We start from the raw sequence: 21,288 nt of genomic DNA on the forward strand, positions 1-21,288 counted from the left end.
TTGAATGCACAGAACAGAAAGAAGTTTCATACAATGCTTCTGTGTAGTTTATATTTGAACATATTCTTTTTTCCACTATTACCCACTTAGCGCTACGAATGTCCAGTTGCATTTTCTACAGAAAGAGTGTTCAGATCTGCTCAATAAAAAGTATGGTTTAACTCTGTTAGCTGAATGCACAGATCAGAAAGAAGTTTCACCGAATGATTCTGTGTAGTTTATATTTGAAGACATTCCTTTTTCCACTATTACCCTCTTAGCGCTCCGAATCTCCACTTGCATTTTCTACAAAAAGAGTGTTTCATAACTGCTCAATCAAAAATATGTTTTATCTCTGTTAACTGAATTTACAGATCAGAAATAAGTTTCACAGAATGCATCTGTGTAGTTTTTATTTGAAGATATTCTTTTTCCCAATGTAGGCCTCTTAGCGCTTAGCATGTCCAATTGCAGTTTCTACAGAAAGAGTGTTTCCGAAGGGCTCAATGAAAAGTAAGGTTCAACTCTGTTAGTTGAATGCACAGAACAGAAAGAAGTTTCATACAATGCTTCTGTGTAGTTTATATTTGAACATATTCTTTTTTCCACTATTACCCACTTAGCGCTACGAATGTCCAGTTGCATATTCTACAGACAGAGTGTTTCAAAACTGCTCAATCAAAAGTATGGTTTAACTCTGTTAGCTGAATGCTCAGATCAGAAAGAAGTTTCACAGAATGCTTCTGTGTAGTTTATATTTGAATATATTCCTTTTTCCACTACTACGCTCTTAGCGCTCCAAATGTCCAGTTGCATTTTCTACAGAAAGAGTGTTCAGATCTGCTCAATCAAAAGTATGGTTTAACTCTGTTAGCTGAATGCACAGATCAGAAAGAAGTTTCACCGAATGATTCTGTGTAGTTTATATTTGAAGACATTCCTTTTTCCACTATTACCCTCTTAGCGCTCCGAATCTCCACTTGCATTTTCTACAAAAAGAGTGTTTCATAACTGCTCAATCAAAAATATGTTTTATCTCTGTTAACTGAATTTACAGATCAGAAATAAGTTTCACAGAATGCATCTGTGTAGTTTTTATTTGAAGATATTCTTTTTCCCAATGTAGGCCTCTTAGCGCTTAGCATGTCCAATTGCAGTTTCTACAGAAAGAGTGTTTCAGAACGGCTCAATCAAAAGTAAGGTTCAACTCTGTTAGTTGAATGCACAGAACAGAAAGAATTTTCACAGAATGCTACTGTGTAGTTTATATTTGAATATATTCCTTTTTCCACTATTACCCTCTTAGCGCTCCGAATGCCCACTTGCATTTTCTGCAGAAAGAGTGTTCAGAACTGCGCAATCAAAAGTATGGTTTAACTCTGTTAGCTTAATGAATATATCAGAAATAAGTTTCACACAATGCTTCTGTGTAGTTTTTATTTGAAGATATTATTTTTCCCAATATAGGCCTCTTAGCGCTCAGAATGTCCAATTGCAGTTTCTACAGAAAGAGTGTTTCAGAACGGCTCAATCAAAATTAACCTTCAACTCTGTTAGTTGAATGCACAGAACAGAAAGAAGTTTCATACAATGCTTCTGTGTAGTTTATATTTGAACATATTCTTTTTTCCACTATTACCCACTTAGCGCTACGAATGTCCAGTTGCATTTTCTACAGAAAGAGTGTTCAGATCTGCTCAATAAAAAGTATGGTTTAACTCTGTTAGCTGAATGCACAGATCAGAAAGAAGTTTCACCGAATGATTCTGTGTAGTTTATATTTGAAGACATTCCTTTTTCCACTATTACCCTCTTAGCGCTCCGAATCTCCACTTGCATTTTCTACAAAAAGAGTGTTTCATAACTGCTCAAACAAAAATATGTTTTATCTCTGTTAACTGAATTTACAGATCAGAAATAAGTTTCACAGAATGCATCTGTGCAGTTTTTATTTGAAGATATTCTTTTTCCCAATGTAGGCCTCTTAGCGCTTAGCATGTCCAATTGCAGTTTCTACAGAAAGAGTGTTTCAGAATGGCTCAATCAAAATTAAGGTTCAACTCTGTTAGTTGAATGCACAGAACAGAAAGAATTTTCACAGAATGCTACTGTGTAGTTTATATTTGAATATATTCCTTTTTCCACTATTACCCTCTTAGCGCTCCGAATGTCCACCTGCATTTTCTACAGAAAGAGTGTTCAGAACTGCGCAATCAAAAGTATGGTTTAACTCTGTTAGCTTAATGAACATATCAGAAATAAGTTTCACACAATGCTTCTGTGTAGTTTTTATTTGAAGATATTATTTTTCCCAATATAGGCCTCTTAGCGCTCAGAATGTCCAATTGCAGTTTCTACAGAAAGAGTGTTTCAGAAAGGCTCAATCCAAAGTAAGGTTCAACTCTGTTAGTTGAATGCACGGAACAGAAAGAAGTTTCATACAATGCTTCGGTGTAGTTTATATTTGAACATATTCTTTTTTCCACTATTACCCACTTAGCGCTACGAATGTCCAGTTGCATTTTCTACAGACAGAGTGTTTCAAATCTGCTCAATTAAAAGTATGGTTTAACTCTGTTAGCTGAATGCTCAGATCAGAAAGAAGTTTCACAGAATGCTTCTGTGTAGTTTATATTTGAATATATTCCTTTTTCCACTACTACTCTCTTAGCGCTCCAAATGTCCAGTTGCATTTTCTACAGAAAGAGTGTTCAGATCTGCTCAATCAAAAGTATGGTTTAACTCTGTTAGCTGAATGCACAGATCAGAAAGAAGTTTCACAGAATGATTCTGTGTAGTTTATATTTGGAGACATTCCTTTTTCCACTATTACCCTCTTAGCGCTCCGAATCTCCACTTGCATTTTCTACAGAAAGAGTGTTTCAGAACGGCTCAATCAAAACTAAGGTTCAGCTCTTTTATTTGAACAAACAGAACAGAAAGAAGTTTCACACAATTTTCTGTGTAGTTTTTATTTGTAGACATTCTTTTTCCCAATATAGGCCTCCTAGCGCTCAGAATGTCCAATTGCAGTTTCTACAGAAAGAGTGTTTCAGAACGGCTCAATCAAAAGTAAGGTTCAACTCTGTTAGTTGAATGCACAGAACAGAAAGAAGTTTCATACAATGCTTCTGTGTAGTTTATATTTGAACATATTCTTTTTTCCACTATTACCCACTTAGCGCTACGAATGTCCAGTTGCATTTTCTACAGAAAGAGTGTTCAGATCTGCTCAATCAAAAGTATGGTTTAACTCTGTTAGCTGAATGCACAGATCAGAAAGAAGTTTCACCGAATGATTCTGTGTAGTTTATATTTGAAGACATTCCTTTTTCCACTATTACCCACTTAGCGCTCCGAATCTCCACTTGCATTTTCTACAAAAACAGTGTTTCATAACTGCTCAATCAAAAATATGTTTTATCACTGTTAACAGAATTTACAGATCAGAAATAAGTTTCACAGAATGCATCTGTGTAGTTTTTATTTGAAGATATACTTTTTCCCAATGTAGGCCTCTTAGCGCTTAGCGTGTCCAATTGCAGTTTCTACAGGAAGAGTGTTGCAGAACGGCTCAATCAAAAGTAAGGTTCAACTCTGTTAGTTGAATGCACAGAACAGAAAGAATTTTCACAGAATGCTACTGTGTAGTTTATATTTGAATATATTCCTTTTTCCACTCTTACCCTCTTAGCGCTCCGAATGTCCACTTGCATTTTCTACAGAAAGAGTGTTCAGAACTGCGCAATCAAAAGTATGGTTTAACTCTGTTAGCTTAATGAACATATCAGAAATAAGTTTCACACAATGCTTCTGTGTAGTTTTTATTTGAAGATATTATTTTTCCCAATATAGGCCTCTTAGCGCTCAGAATGTCCTATTGCAGTTTACACAGAAAGAGTGTTTCAGAACGGCTCAATCAAAAGTAAGGTTCAACTCTGTTAGTTGAATGCACAGAACAGAAAGAAATTTCATACAATGCTTCTGTGTAGTTTCTATTTGAACATATTCTTTTTTCCACTATTACCCACTTAGTGCTACGAATGTCCGGTTGCATTTTCTACAGACAGAGTGTTTCAAAACTGCTCAATCAAAACTATGGTTTAACTCTGTTAGCTGAATGCTCAGATCAGAAAGATGTTTCACAGAATGCTTCTGTGTAGTTTATATTTGAATATATTCCTTTTTCCACTACTACTCTCTTAGCGCTCCAAACGTCCAGTTGCATTTTCTACAGAAAGAGTGTTCAGATCTGCTCAATCAAAAGTATGGTTTAACTCTGTTAGCTGAATGCACAGATCAGAAAGAAGTTTCACAGAATGATTCTGTGTAGTTTATATTTGGAGACATTCCTTTTTCCACTATTACCCTCTTAGCGCTCCGAATCTCCACTTGCATTTTCTACAGAAAGAGTGTTTCAGAACGGCTCAATCAAAAATAAGGTTCAAGGCTTTAAGTTGAACAAACAGAACAGAAAGATGTTTCACACAATTCTTCTGTGTAGTTTTTATTTGTAGACATTCTTTTTCCCAATATAGGCCTCTGAGCGCTCAGAATGTCCAATTGCAGTTTCTACAGAAAGAGTGTTTCAGAACGGCTCCATCAAAAGTAAGGTTCAACTCTGTTAGTTGAATGCACAGAACAGAAAGAAGTTGCATTCAATGCTTCTGTGTAGTTTATATTCGAACATATTCTTTTTTCCACTATTACCCACTTAGCGCTACGAATGTCCAGTTGCATTTTCTACAGACAGAGTGTTTCAAAACTGCTCAATCCAAAGTATGGTTTAACTCTGTTAGCTGAATTCTCAGATCAGAAAGAAGTTTCACAGAATGCTTCTGTGTAGTTTATATTTGAATATATTCCTTTTTCCACTACTACGCTATTAGCGCTCCAAATGTCCAGTTGCATTTTCTACAGAAAGAGTGTTCAGATCTGCGCAATCAAAAGTATGGTTTAACTCTGTTAGCTGAATGCACAGATCAGAAAGAAGTTTCACCGAATGATTCTGTGTAGTTTATATTTGAAGACATTCCTTTTTCCACTATTACCCTCTTAGCGCTCCGAATCTCCACTTGCATTTTCTACAAAAAGAGTGTTTCATAACTGCTCAATCAAAAATATGTTTTATCTCTGTTAACTGAATTTACAGATCAGAAATAAGTTTCACAGAATGCATCTGTGTAGTTTTTATTTGAAGATATTCTTTTTCCCAATGTAGGCCTCTTAGCGCTTAGCATGTCCAATTGCAGTTTCTACAGAAAGAGTGTTTCAGAACGGCTCAATCAAAAGTAAGGTTCAACTCTGTTAGTTGAATGCACAGAACAGAAAGAATTTTCACAGAATGCTACTGTGTAGTTTATATTTGAATATATTCCTTTTTCCACTATTACCCTCTTAGCGCTCCGAATGCCCACTTGCATTTTCTGCAGAAAGAGTGTTCAGAACTGCGCAATCAAAAGTATGGTTTAACTCTGTTAGCTTAATGAATATATCAGAAATAAGTTTCACACAATGCTTCTGTGTAGTTTTTATTTGAAGATATTATTTTTCCCAATATAGGCCTCTTAGCGCTCAGAATGTCCAATTGCAGTTTCTACAGAAAGAGTGTTTCAGAACGGCTCAATCAAAATTAACCTTCAACTCTGTTAGTTGAATGCACAGAACAGAAAGAAGTTTCATACAATGCTTCTGTGTAGTTTATATTTGAACATATTCTTTTTTCCACTATTACCCACTTAGCGCTACGAATGTCCAGTTGCATTTTCTACAGAAAGAGTGTTCAGATCTGCTCAATAAAAAGTATGGTTTAACTCTGTTAGCTGAATGCACAGATCAGAAAGAAGTTTCACCGAATGATTCTGTGTAGTTTATATTTGAAGACATTCCTTTTTCCACTATTACCCTCTTAGCGCTCCGAATCTCCACTTGCATTTTCTACAAAAAGAGTGTTTCATAACTGCTCAATCAAAAATATGTTTTATCTCTGTTAACTGAATTTACAGATCAGAAATAAGTTTCACAGAATGCATCTGTGTAGTTTTTATTTGAAGATATTCTTTTTCCCAATGTAGGCCTCTTAGCGCTTAGCATGTCCAATTGCAGTTTCTACAGAAAGAGTGTTTCCGAAGGGCTCAATGAAAAGTAAGGTTCAACTCTGTTAGTTGAATGCACAGAACAGAAAGAAGTTTCATACAATGCTTCTGTGTAGTTTATATTTGAACATATTCTTTTTTCCACTATTACCCACTTAGCGCTACGAATGTCCAGTTGCATATTCTACAGACAGAGTGTTTCAAAACTGCTCAATCAAAAGTATGGTTTAACTCTGTTAGCTGAATGCTCAGATCAGAAAGAAGTTTCACAGAATGCTTCTGTGTAGTTTATATTTGAATATATTCCTTTTTCCACTACTACGCTCTTAGCGCTCCAAATGTCCAGTTGCATTTTCTACAGAAAGAGTGTTCAGATCTGCTCAATCAAAAGTATGGTTTAACTCTGTTAGCTGAATGCACAGATCAGAAAGAAGTTTCACCGAATGATTCTGTGTAGTTTATATTTGAAGACATTCCTTTTTCCACTATTACCCTCTTAGCGCTCCGAATCTCCACTTGCATTTTCTACAAAAAGAGTGTTTCATAACTGCTCAATCAAAAATATGTTTTATCTCTGTTAACTGAATTTACAGATCAGAAATAAGTTTCACAGAATGCATCTGTGTAGTTTTTATTTGAAGATATTCTTTTTCCCAATGTAGGCCTCTTAGCGCTTAGCATGTCCAATTGCAGTTTCTACAGAAAGAGTGTTTCAGAACGGCTCAATCAAAAGTAAGGTTCAACTCTGTTAGTTGAATGCACAGAACAGAAAGAATTTTCACAGAATGCTACTGTGTAGTTTATATTTGAATATATTCCTTTTTCCACTATTACCCTCTTAGCGCTCCGAATGCCCACTTGCATTTTCTGCAGAAAGAGTGTTCAGAACTGCGCAATCAAAAGTATGGTTTAACTCTGTTAGCTTAATGAATATATCAGAAATAAGTTTCACACAATGCTTCTGTGTAGTTTTTATTTGAAGATATTATTTTTCCCAATATAGGCCTCTTAGCGCTCAGAATGTCCAATTGCAGTTTCTACAGAAAGAGTGTTTCAGAACGGCTCAATCAAAATTAACCTTCAACTCTGTTAGTTGAATGCACAGAACAGAAAGAAGTTTCATACAATGCTTCTGTGTAGTTTATATTTGAACATATTCTTTTTTCCACTATTACCCACTTAGCGCTACGAATGTCCAGTTGCATTTTCTACAGAAAGAGTGTTCAGATCTGCTCAATAAAAAGTATGGTTTAACTCTGTTAGCTGAATGCACAGATCAGAAAGAAGTTTCACCGAATGATTCTGTGTAGTTTATATTTGAAGACATTCCTTTTTCCACTATTACCCTCTTAGCGCTCCGAATCTCCACTTGCATTTTCTACAAAAAGAGTGTTTCATAACTGCTCAATCAAAAATATGTTTTATCTCTGTTAACTGAATTTACAGATCAGAAATAAGTTTCACAGAATGCATCTGTGTAGTTTTTATTTGAAGATATTCTTTTTCCCAATGTAGGCCTCTTAGCGCTTAGCATGTCCAATTGCAGTTTCTACAGAAAGAGTGTTTCCGAAGGGCTCAATGAAAAGTAAGGTTCAACTCTGTTAGTTGAATGCACAGAACAGAAAGAAGTTTCATACAATGCTTCTGTGTAGTTTATATTTGAACATATTCTTTTTTCCACTATTACCCACTTAGCGCTACGAATGTCCAGTTGCATATTCTACAGACAGAGTGTTTCAAAACTGCTCAATCAAAAGTATGGTTTAACTCTGTTAGCTGAATGCTCAGATCAGAAAGAAGTTTCACAGAATGCTTCTGTGTAGTTTATATTTGAATATATTCCTTTTTCCACTACTACGCTCTTAGCGCTCCAAATGTCCAGTTGCATTTTCTACAGAAAGAGTGTTCAGATCTGCTCAATCAAAAGTATGGTTTAACTCTGTTAGCTGAATGCACAGATCAGAAAGAAGTTTCACCGAATGATTCTGTGTAGTTTATATTTGAAGACATTCCTTTTTCCACTATTACCCTCTTAGCGCTCCGAATCTCCACTTGCATTTTCTACAAAAAGAGTGTTTCATAACTGCTCAATCAAAAATATGTTTTATCTCTGTTAACTGAATTTACAGATCAGAAATAAGTTTCACAGAATGCATCTGTGTAGTTTTTATTTGAAGATATTCTTTTTCCCAATGTAGGCCTCTTAGCGCTTAGCATGTCCAATTGCAGTTTCTACAGAAAGAGTGTTTCAGAACGGCTCAATCAAAAGTAAGGTTCAACTCTGTTAGTTGAATGCACAGAACAGAAAGAATTTTCACAGAATGCTACTGTGTAGTTTATATTTGAATATATTCCTTTTTCCACTATTACCCTCTTAGCGCTCCGAATGCCCACTTGCATTTTCTGCAGAAAGAGTGTTCAGAACTGCGCAATCAAAAGTATGGTTTAACTCTGTTAGCTTAATGAATATATCAGAAATAAGTTTCACACAATGCTTCTGTGTAGTTTTTATTTGAAGATATTATTTTTCCCAATATAGGCCTCTTAGCGCTCAGAATGTCCAATTGCAGTTTCTACAGAAAGAGTGTTTCAGAACGGCTCAATCAAAATTAACCTTCAACTCTGTTAGTTGAATGCACAGAACAGAAAGAAGTTTCATACAATGCTTCTGTGTAGTTTATATTTGAACATATTCTTTTTTCCACTATTACCCACTTAGCGCTACGAATGTCCAGTTGCATTTTCTACAGAAAGAGTGTTCAGATCTGCTCAATAAAAAGTATGGTTTAACTCTGTTAGCTGAATGCACAGATCAGAAAGAAGTTTCACCGAATGATTCTGTGTAGTTTATATTTGAAGACATTCCTTTTTCCACTATTACCCTCTTAGCGCTCCGAATCTCCACTTGCATTTTCTACAAAAAGAGTGTTTCATAACTGCTCAATCAAAAATATGTTTTATCTCTGTTAACTGAATTTACAGATCAGAAATAAGTTTCACAGAATGCATCTGTGTAGTTTTTATTTGAAGATATTCTTTTTCCCAATGTAGGCCTCTTAGCGCTTAGCATGTCCAATTGCAGTTTCTACAGAAAGAGTGTTTCCGAAGGGCTCAATGAAAAGTAAGGTTCAACTCTGTTAGTTGAATGCACAGAACAGAAAGAAGTTTCATACAATGCTTCTGTGTAGTTTATATTTGAACATATTCTTTTTTCCACTATTACCCACTTAGCGCTACGAATGTCCAGTTGCATATTCTACAGACAGAGTGTTTCAAAACTGCTCAATCAAAAGTATGGTTTAACTCTGTTAGCTGAATGCTCAGATCAGAAAGAAGTTTCACAGAATGCTTCTGTGTAGTTTATATTTGAATATATTCCTTTTTCCACTACTACGCTCTTAGCGCTCCAAATGTCCAGTTGCATTTTCTACAGAAAGAGTGTTCAGATCTGCTCAATCAAAAGTATGGTTTAACTCTGTTAGCTGAATGCACAGATCAGAAAGAAGTTTCACCGAATGATTCTGTGTAGTTTATATTTGAAGACATTCCTTTTTCCACTATTACCCTCTTAGCGCTCCGAATCTCCACTTGCATTTTCTACAAAAAGAGTGTTTCATAACTGCTCAATCAAAAATATGTTTTATCTCTGTTAACTGAATTTACAGATCAGAAATAAGTTTCACAGAATGCATCTGTGTAGTTTTTATTTGAAGATATTCTTTTTCCCAATGTAGGCCTCTTAGCGCTTAGCATGTCCAATTGCAGTTTCTACAGAAAGAGGGTTTCAGAACGGCTCAATCAAAAGTAAGGTTCAACTCTGTTAGTTGAATGCACAGAACAGAAAGAATTTTCACAGAATGCTACTGTGTAGTTTATATTTGAATATATTCCTTTTTCCACTATTACCCTCTTAGCGCTCCGAATTTCCACTTGCATTTTCTGCAGAAAGAGTGTTCAGAACTGCGCAATTAAAAGTATGGTTTAACTCTGTTAGCTTAATGAACATATCAGAATTAAGTTTCACACAATGCTTCTGTGTAGTTTTTATTTGAAGATATTATTTTTCCCAATATAGGCCTCTTAGCCCTCAGAATGTCCAATTGCAGTTTCTACAGAAAGAGTGTTTCAGAACGGCTCAATCAAAAGTAAGGTTCAACTCTGTTAGTTGAATGCACAGAACAGAAAGAAGTTTCATACAATGCTTCTGTGTAGTTTCTATTTGAACGTATTCTTTTTTCCACTATTACCCACTTAGTGCTACGAATGTCCAGTTGCATTTTCTACAGACAGAGTGTTTCAAAACTGCTCAATCAAAAGTATGGTTTAACTCTGTTAGCTGAATGCTCAGATCAGAAAGAAGTTTCACAGAATGCTTCTGTGTAGTTTATATTTGAATATATTCCTTTTTCCACTACTACTCTCTTAGCGCTCCAAATGTCCAGTTGCATTTTCTACAGAAAGAGTGTTCAGATCTGCTCAATCAAAAGTATGGTTTAACTCTGTTAGCTGAATGCACAGATCAGAAAGAAGTTTCACAGAATGATTCTGTGTAGTTTATATTTGGAGACATTCCTTTTTCCACTATTACCCTCTTAGCGCTCCGAATCTCCACTTGCATTTTCTACAGAAAGAGTGTTTCAGAACGGCTCAATCAAAACTAAGGTTCAGCTCTTTTATTTGAACAAACAGAACAGAAAGAAGTTTCACACAATTTTCTGTGTAGTTTTTATTTGTAGACATTCTTTTTCCCAATATAGGCCTCCTAGCGCTCAGAATGTCCAATTGCAGTTTCTACAGAAAGAGTGTTTCAGAACGGCTCAATCAAAAGTAAGGTTCAACTCTGTTAGTTGAATGCACAGAACAGAAAGAAGTTTCATACAATGCTTCTGTGTAGTTTATATTTGAACATATTCTTTTTTCCACTATTACCCACTTAGCGCTACGAATGTCCAGTTGCATTTTCTACAGAAAGAGTGTTCAGATCTGCTCAATCAAAAGTATGGTTTAACTCTGTTAGCTGAATGCACAGATCAGAAAGAAGTTTCACCGAATGATTCTGTGTAGTTTATATTTGAAGACATTCCTTTTTCCACTATTACCCACTTAGCGCTCCGAATCTCCACTTGCATTTTCTACAAAAACAGTGTTTCATAACTGCTCAATCAAAAATATGTTTTATCACTGTTAACAGAATTTACAGATCAGAAATAAGTTTCACAGAATGCATCTGTGTAGTTTTTATTTGAAGATATACTTTTTCCCAATGTAGGCCTCTTAGCGCTTAGCGTGTCCAATTGCAGTTTCTACAGGAAGAGTGTTGCAGAACGGCTCAATCAAAAGTAAGGTTCAACTCTGTTAGTTGAATGCACAGAACAGAAAGAATTTTCACAGAATGCTACTGTGTAGTTTATATTTGAATATATTCCTTTTTCCACTCTTACCCTCTTAGCGCTCCGAATGTCCACTTGCATTTTCTACAGAAAGAGTGTTCAGAACTGCGCAATCAAAAGTATGGTTTAACTCTGTTAGCTTAATGAACATATCAGAAATAAGTTTCACACAATGCTTCTGTGTAGTTTTTATTTGAAGATATTATTTTTCCCAATATAGGCCTCTTAGCGCTCAGAATGTCCTATTGCAGTTTACACAGAAAGAGTGTTTCAGAACGGCTCAATCAAAAGTAAGGTTCAACTCTGTTAGTTGAATGCACAGAACAGAAAGAAATTTCATACAATGCTTCTGTGTAGTTTCTATTTGAACATATTCTTTTTTCCACTATTACCCACTTAGTGCTACGAATGTCCAGTTGCATTTTCTACAGACAGAGTGTTTCAAAACTGCTCAATCAAAAGTATGGTTTAACTCTGTTAGCTGAATGCTCAGATCAGAAAGATGTTTCACAGAATGCTTCTGTGTAGTTTATATTTGAATATATTCCTTTTTCCACTACTACTCTCTTAGCGCTCCAAACGTCCAGTTGCATTTTCTACAGAAAGAGTGTTCAGATCTGCTCAATCAAAAGTATGGTTTAACTCTGTTAGCTGAATGCACAGATCAGAAAGAAGTTTCACAGAATGATTCTGTGTAGTTTATATTTGGAGACATTCCTTTTTCCACTATTACCCTCTTAGCGCTCCGAATCTCCACTTGCATTTTCTACAGAAAGAGTGTTTCAGAACGGCTCAATCAAAAATAAGGTTCAAGGCTTTAAGTTGAACAAACAGAACAGAAAGTTGTTTCACACAATTCTTCTGTGTAGTTTTTATTTGTAGACATTCTTTTTCCCAATATAGGCCTCTGAGCGCTCAGAATGTCCAATTGCAGTTTCTACAGAAAGAGTGTTTCAGAACGGCTCCATCAAAAGTAAGGTTCAACTCTGTTAGTTGAATGCACAGAACAGAAAGAAGTTGCATTCAATGCTTCTGTGTAGTTTATATTCGAACATATTCTTTTTTCCACTATTACCCACTTAGCGCTACGAATGTCCAGTTGCATTTTCTACAGACAGAGTGTTTCAAAACTGCTCAATCCAAAGTATGGTTTAACTCTGTTAGCTGAATTCTCAGATCAGAAAGAAGTTTCACAGAATGCTTCTGTGTAGTTTATATTTGAATATATTCCTTTTTCCACTACTACGCTATTAGCGCTCCAAATGTCCAGTTGCATTTTCTACAGAAAGAGTGTTCAGATCTGCGCAATCAAAAGTATGGTTTAACTCTGTTAGCTGAATGCACAGATCAGAAAGAAGTTTCACCGAATGATTCTGTGTAGTTTATATTTGAAGACATTCCTTTTTCCACTATTACCCTCTTAGCGCTCCGAATCTCCACTTGCATTTTCTACAAAAAGAGTGTTTCATAACTGCTCAATCAAAAATATGTTTTATCTCTGTTAACTGAATTTACAGATCAGAAATAAGTTTCACAGAATGCATCTGTGTAGTTTTTATTTGAAGATATTCTTTTTCCCAATGTAGGCCTCTTAGCGCTTAGCATGTCCAATTGCAGTTTCTACAGAAAGAGTGTTTCAGAACGGCTCAATCAAAAGTAAGGTTCAACTCTGTTAGTTGAATGCACAGAACAGAAAGAATTTTCACAGAATGCTACTGTGTAGTTTATATTTGAATATATTCCTTTTTCCACTATTACCCTCTTAGCGCTCCGAATGCCCACTTGCATTTTCTGCAGAAAGAGTGTTCAGAACTGCGCAATCAAAAGTATGGTTTAACTCTGTTAGCTTAATGAATATATCAGAAATAAGTTTCACACAATGCTTCTGTGTAGTTTTTATTTGAAGATATTATTTTTCCCAATATAGGCCTCTTAGCGCTCAGAATGTCCAATTGCAGTTTCTACAGAAAGAGTGTTTCAGAACGGCTCAATCAAAATTAACCTTCAACTCTGTTAGTTGAATGCACAGAACAGAAAGAAGTTTCATACAATGCTTCTGTGTAGTTTATATTTGAACATATTCTTTTTTCCACTATTACCCACTTAGCGCTACGAATGTCCAGTTGCATTTTCTACAGAAAGAGTGTTCAGATCTGCTCAATAAAAAGTATGGTTTAACTCTGTTAGCTGAATGCACAGATCAGAAAGAAGTTTCACCGAATGATTCTGTGTAGTTTATATTTGAAGACATTCCTTTTTCCACTATTACCATCTTAGCGCTCCGAATCTCCACTTGCATTTTCTACAAAAAGAGTGTTTCATAACTGCTCAATCAAAAATATGTTTTATCTCTGTTAACTGAATTTACAGATCAGAAATAAGTTTCACAGAATGCATCTGTGTAGTTTTTATTTGAAGATATTCTTTTTCCCAATGTAGGCCTCTTAGCGCTTAGCATGTCCAATTGCAGTTTCTACAGAAAGAGTGTTTCCGAAGGGCTCAATGAAAAGTAAGGTTCAACTCTGTTAGTTGAATGCACAGAACAGAAAGAAGTTTCATACAATGCTTCTGTGTAGTTTATATTTGAACATATTCTTTTTTCCACTATTACCCACTTAGCGCTACGAATGTCCAGTTGCATATTCTACAGACAGAGTGTTTCAAAACTGCTCAATCAAAAGTATGGTTTAACTCTGTTAGCTGAATGCTCAGATCAGAAAGAAGTTTCACAGAATGCTTCTGTGTAGTTTATATTTGAATATATTCCTTTTTCCACTACTACGCTCTTAGCGCTCCAAATGTCCAGTTGCATTTTCTACAGAAAGAGTGTTCAGATCTGCTCAATCAAAAGTATGGTTTAACTCTGTTAGCTGAATGCACAGATCAGAAAGAAGTTTCACCGAATGATTCTGTGTAGTTTATATTTGAAGACATTCCTTTTTCCACTATTACCCTCTTAGCGCTCCGAATCTCCACTTGCATTTTCTACAAAAAGAGTGTTTCATAACTGCTCAATCAAAAATATGTTTTATCTCTGTTAACTGAATTTACAGATCAGAAATAAGTTTCACAGAATGCATCTGTGTAGTTTTTATTTGAAGATATTCTTTTTCCCAATGTAGGCCTCTTAGCGCTTAGCATGTCCAATTGCAGTTTCTACAGAAAGAGTGTTTCAGAACGGCTCAATCAAAAGTAAGGTTCAACTCTGTTAGTTGAATGCACAGAACAGAAAGAATTTTCACAGAATGCTACTGTGTAGTTTATATTTGAATATATTCCTTTTTCCACTATTACCCTCTTAGCGCTCCGAATGCCCACTTGCATTTTCTGCAGAAAGAGTGTTCAGAACTGCGCAATCAAAAGTATGGTTTAACTCTGTTAGCTTAATGAATATATCAGAAATAAGTTTCACACAATGCTTCTGTGTAGTTTTTATTTGAAGATATTATTTTTCCCAATATAGGCCTCTTAGCGCTCAGAATGTCCAATTGCAGTTTCTACAGAAAGAGTGTTTCAGAACGGCTCAATCAAAATTAACCTTCAACTCTGTTAGTTGAATGCACAGAACAGAAAGAAGTTTCATACAATGCTTCTGTGTAGTTTATATTTGAACATATTCTTTTTTCCACTATTACCCACTTAGCGCTACGAATGTCCAGTTGCATTTTCTACAGAAAGAGTGTTCAGATCTGCTCAATAAAAAGTATGGTTTAACTCTGTTAGCTGAATGCACAGATCAGAAAGAAGTTTCACCGAATGATTCTGTGTAGTTTATATTTGAAGACATTCCTTTTTCCACTATTACCCTCTTAGCGCTCCGAATCTCCACTTGCATTTTCTACAAAAAGAGTGTTTCATAACTGCTCAATCAAAAATATGTTTTATCTCTGTTAACTGAATTTACAGATCAGAAATAAGTTTCACAGAATGCATCTGTGTAGTTTTTATTTGAAGATATTCTTTTTCCCAATGTAGGCCTCTTAGCGCTTAGCATGTCCAATTGCAGTTTCTACAGAAAGAGTGTTTCCGAAGGGCTCAATGAAAAGTAAGGTTCAACTCTGTTAGTTGAATGCACAGAACAGAAAGAAGTTTCATACAATGCTTCTGTGTAGTTTATATTTGAACATATTCTTTTTTCCACTATTACCCACTTAGCGCTACGAATGTCCAGTTGCATATTCTACAGACAGAGTGTTTCAAAACTGCTCAATCAAAAGTATGGTTTAACTCTGTTAGCTGAATGCTCAGATCAGAAAGAAGTTTCACAGAATGCTTCTGTGTAGTTTATATTTGAATATATTCCTTTTTCCACTACTACGCTCTTAGCGCTCCAAATGTCCAGTTGCATTTTCTACAGAAAGAGTGTTCAGATCTGCTCAATCAAAAGTATGGTTTAACTCTGTTAGCTGAATGCACAGATCAGAAAGAAGTTTCACCGAATGATTCTGTGTAGTTTATATTTGAAGACATTCCTTTTTCCACTATTACCCTCTTAGCGCTCCGAATCTCCACTTGCATTTTCTACAAAAAGAGTGTTTCATAACTGCTCAATCAAAAATATGTTTTATCTCTGTTAACTGAATTTACAGATCAGAAATAAGTTTCACAGAATGCATCTGTGTAGTTTTTATTTGAAGATATTCTTTTTCCCAATGTAGGCCTCTTAGCGCTTAGCATGTCCAATTGCAGTTTCTACAGAAAGAGGGTTTCAGAACGGCTCAATCAAAAGTAAGGTTCAACTCTGTTAGTTGAATGCACAGAACAGAAAGAATTTTCACAGAATGCTACTGTGTAGTTTATATTTGAATATATTCCTTTTTCCACTATTACCCTCTTAGCGCTCCGAATTTCCACTTGCATTTTCTGCAGAAAGAGTGTTCAGAACTGCGCAATTAAAAGTATGGTTTAACTCTGTTAGCTTAATGAACATATCAGAATTAAGTTTCACACAATGCTTCTGTGTAGTTTTTATTTGAAGATATTATTTTTCCCAATATAGGCCTCTTAGCCCTCAGAATGTCCAATTGCAGTTTCTACAGAAAGAGTGTTTCAGAACGGCTCAATCAAAAGTAAGGTTCAACTCTGTTAGTTGAATGCACAGAACAGAAAGAAGTTTCATACAATGCTTCTGTGTAGTTTCTATTTGAACATATTCTTTTTTCCACTATTACCCACTTAGTGCTACGAATGTCCAGTTGCATTTTCTACAGACAGAGTGTTTCAAAACTGCTCAATCAAAAGTATGGTTTAACTCTGTTAGCTGAATGCTCAGATCAGAAAGAAGTTTCACAGAATGCTTCTGTGTAGTTTATATTTGAATATATTCCTTTTTCCACTACTACTCTCTTAGCGCTCCAAACGTCCAGTTGCATTTTCTACAGAAAGAGTGTTCAGATCTGCTCAATCAAAAGTATGGTTTAACTCTGTTAGCTGAATGCACAGATCAGAAAGAAGTTTCACAGAATGATTCTGTGTAGTTTATATTTGGAGACATTCCTTTTTCCACTATTACCCTCTTAGCGCTCCGAATCTCCACTTGCATTTTCTACAGAAAGAGTGTTTCAGAACGGCTCAATCAAAACTAAGGTTCAACTCTTTTAGTTGAACAAACAGAACAGAAAGATGTTTCACACAATTCTTCTGTGTAGTTTTTATTTGTAGACATTCTTTTTCCCAATATAGGCCTCTTAGCGCTCAGAATGTCCAATTGCAGTTTCTACAGAAAGAGTGTTTCAGAACGGCTCCATCAAAAGTAAGGTTCAACTCTGTTAGTTGAATGCACAGAACAGAAAGAAGTTGCATTCAATGCTTCTGTGTAGTTTATATTTGAACATATTCTTTTTTCCACTATTACCCACTTAGCGCTACGAATGTCCAGTTGCATTTTCTACAGACAGAGTGTTTCAAAACTGCTCAATCCAAAGTATGGTTTAACTCTGTTAGCTGAATGCTCAGATCAGAAAGAAGTTTCACAGAATGCTTCTGTGTAGTTTATATTTGAATATATTCCTTTTTCCACTACTACGCTCTTAGCGCTCCAAATGTCCAGTTGCATTTTCTACAGAAAGAGTGTTCAGATCTGCTCAATCAAAAGTATGGTTTAACTCTGTTAGCTGAATGCACAGATCAGAAAGAAGTTTCACCGAATGATTCTGTGTAGTTTATATTTGAAGACATTCCTTTTTCCACTATTACCCTCTTAGCGCTCCGAATCTCCACTTGCATTTTCTACAAAAAGAGTGTTTCATAACTGCTCAATCAAAAATATGTTTTATCTCTGTTAACTGAATTTACAGATCAGAAATAAGTTTCACAGAATGCATCTGTGTAGTTTTTATTTGAAGATATTCTTTTTCCCAATGTAGGCCTCTTAGCGCTTAGCATGTCCAATTGCAGTTTCTACAGAAAGAGTGTTTCAGAACGGCTCAATCAAAAGTAAGGTTCAACTCTGTTAGTTGAATGCACAGAACAGAAAGAATTTTCACAGAATGCTACTGTGTAGTTTATATTTGAATATATTCCTTTTTCCACTATTACCCTCTTAGCGCTCCGAATGCCCACTTGCATTTTCTGCAGAAAGAGTGTTCAGAACTGCGCAATCAAAAGTATGGTTTAACTCTGTTAGCTTAATGAATATATCAGAAATAAGTTTCACACAATGCTTCTGTGTAGTTTTTATTTGAAGATATTATTTTTCCCAATATAGGCCTCTTAGCGCTCAGAATGTCCAATTGCAGTTTCTACAGAAAGAGTGTTTCAGAACGGCTCAATCAAAATTAACCTTCAACTCTGTTAGTTGAATGCACAGAACAGAAAGAAGTTTCATACAATGCTTCTGTGTAGTTTATATTTGAACATATTCTTTTTTCCACTATTACCCACTTAGCGCTACGAATGTCCAGTTGCATTTTCTACAGAAAGAGTGTTCAGATCTGCTCAATAAAAAGTATGGTTTAACTCTGTTAGCTGAATGCACAGATCAGAAAGAAGTTTCACCGAATGATTCTGTGTAGTTTATATTTGAAGACATTCCTTTTTCCACTATTACCCTCTTAGCGCTCCGAATCTCCACTTGCATTTTCTACAAAAAGAGTGTTTCATAACTGCTCAATCAAAAATATGTTTTATCTCTGTTAACTGAATTTACAGATCAGAAATAAGTTTCACAGAATGCATCTGTGTAGTTTTTATTTGAAGATATTCTTTTTCCCAATGTAGGCCTCTTAGCGCTTAGCATGTCCAATTGCAGTTTCTACAGAAAGAGTGTTTCCGAAGGGCTCAATGAAAAGTAAGGTTCAACTCTGTTAGTTGAATGCACAGAACAGAAAGAAGTTTCATACAATGCTTCTGTGTAGTTTATATTTGAACATATTCTTTTTTCCACTATTACCCACTTAGCGCTACGAATGTCCAGTTGCATATTCTACAGACAGAGTGTTTCAAAACTGCTCAATCAAAAGTATGGTTTAACTCTGTTAGCTGAATGCTCAGATCAGAAAGAAGTTTCACAGAATGCTTCTGTGTAGTTTATATTTGAATATATTCCTTTTTCCACTACTACGCTCTTAGCGCTCCAAATGTCCAGTTGCATTTTCTACAGAAAGAGTGTTCAGATCTGCTCAATCAAAAGTATGGTTTAACTCTGTTAGCTGAATGCACAGATCAGAAAGAAGTTTCACCGAATGATTCTGTGTAGTTTATATTTGAAGACATTCCTTTTTCCACTATTACCCTCTTAGCGCTCCGAATCTCCACTTGCATTTTCTACAAAAAGAGTGTTTCATAACTGCTCAATCAAAAATATGTTTTATCTCTGTTAACTGAATTTACAGATCAGAAATAAGTTTCACAGAATGCATCTGTGTAGTTTTTATTTGAAGATATTCTTTTTCCCAATGTAGGCCTCTTAGCGCTTAGCATGTCCAATTGCAGTTTCTACAGAAAGAGGGTTTCAGAACGGCTCAATCAAAAGTAAGGTTCAACTCTGTTAGTTGAATGCACAGAACAGAAAGAATTTTCACAGAATGCTACTGTGTAGTTTATATTTGAATATATTCCTTTTTCCACTATTACCCTCTTAGCGCTCCGAATTTCCACTTGCATTTTCTGCAGAAAGAGTGTTCAGAACTGCGCAATTAAAAGTATGGTTTAACTCTGTTAGCTTAATGAACATATCAGAATTAAGTTTCACACAATGCTTCTGTGTAGTTTTTATTTGAAGATATTATTTTTCCCAATATAGGCCTCTTAGCCCTCAGAATGTCCAATTGCAGTTTCTACAGAAAGAGTGTTTCAGAACGGCTCAATCAAAAGTAAGGTTCAACTCTGTTAGTTGAATGCACAGAACAGAAAGAAGTTTCATACAATGCTTCTGTGTAGTTTCTATTTGAACATATTCTTTTTTCCACTATTACCCACTTAGTGCTACGAATGTCCAGTTGCATTTTCTACAGACAGAGTGTTTCAAAACTGCTCAATCAAAAGTATGGTTTAACTCTGTTAGCTGAATGCTCAGATCAGAAAGAAGTTTCACAGAATGCTTCTGTGTAGTTTATATTTGAATATATTCCTTTTTCCACTACTACTCTCTTAGCGCTCCAAACGTCCAGTTGCATTTTCTACAGAAAGAGTGTTCAGATCTGCTCAATCAAAAGTATGGTTTAACTCTGTTAGCTGAATGCACAGATCAGAAAGAAGTTTCACAGAATGATTCTGTGTAGTTTATATTTGGAGACATTCCTTTTTCCACTATTACCCTCTTAGCGCTCCGAATCTCCACTTGCATTTTCTACAGAAAGAGTGTTTCAGAACGGCTCAATCAAAACTAAGGTTCAACTCTTTTAGTTGAACAAACAGAACAGAAAGATGTTTCACACAATTCTTCTGTGTAGTTTTTATTTGTAGACATTCTTTTTCCCAATATAGGCCTCTTAGCGCTCAGAATGTCCAATTGCAGTTTCTACAGAAAGAGTGTTTCAGAACGGCTCCATCAAAAGTAAGGTTCAACTCTGTTAGTTGAATGCACAGAACAGAAAGAAGTTGCATTCAATGCTTCTGTGTAGTTTATATTTGAACATATTCTTTTTTCCACTATTACCCACTTAGCGCTACGAATGTCCAGTTGCATTTTCTACAGACAGAGTGTTTCAAAACTGCTCAATCCAAAGTATGGTTTAACTCTGTTAGCTGAATGCTCAGATCAGAAAGAAGTTTCACAGAATGCTTCTGTGTAGTTTATATTTGTATATATTCCTTTTTCCACTACTACGCTCTTAGCGCTCCAAATGTCCAGTTGCATTTTCTACAGAAAGAGTGTTCAGATCTGCTCAATCAAAAGTATGGTTTAAGTCTCTCAGCTGAATTCACAGATCAGAAAGAAGTTTCACCGAATGATTCTGTGTAGTTTATATTTGAAGACATTCCTTTTTCCACTATTACCCTCTTAGCGCTCCGAATCTCCACTTGCATTTTCTACAAAAAGAGTGTTTCATAACTGCTCAAACAAAAATATGTTTTATCTCTGTTAACTGAATTTACAGATCAGAAATAAGTTTCACAGAATGCATCTGTGCAGTTTTTATTTGAAGATATTCTTTTTCCCAATGTAGGCCTCTTAGCGCTTAGCATGTCCAATTGCAGTTTCTACAGAAAGAGTGTTTCAGAATGGCTCAATCAAAATTAAGGTTCAACTCTGTTAGTTGAATGCACAGAACAGAAAGAATTTTCACAGAATGCTACTGTGTAGTTTATATTTGAATATATTCCTTTTTCCACTATTACCCTCTTAGCGCTCCGAATGTCCACCTGCATTTTCTACAGAAAGA

This window comes from Symphalangus syndactylus, chromosome 24 (genome assembly GCF_028878055.3).
Source record: "Symphalangus syndactylus isolate Jambi chromosome 24, NHGRI_mSymSyn1-v2.1_pri, whole genome shotgun sequence".
Classification (NCBI taxonomy): Eukaryota; Metazoa; Chordata; class Mammalia; order Primates; family Hylobatidae; genus Symphalangus; species Symphalangus syndactylus.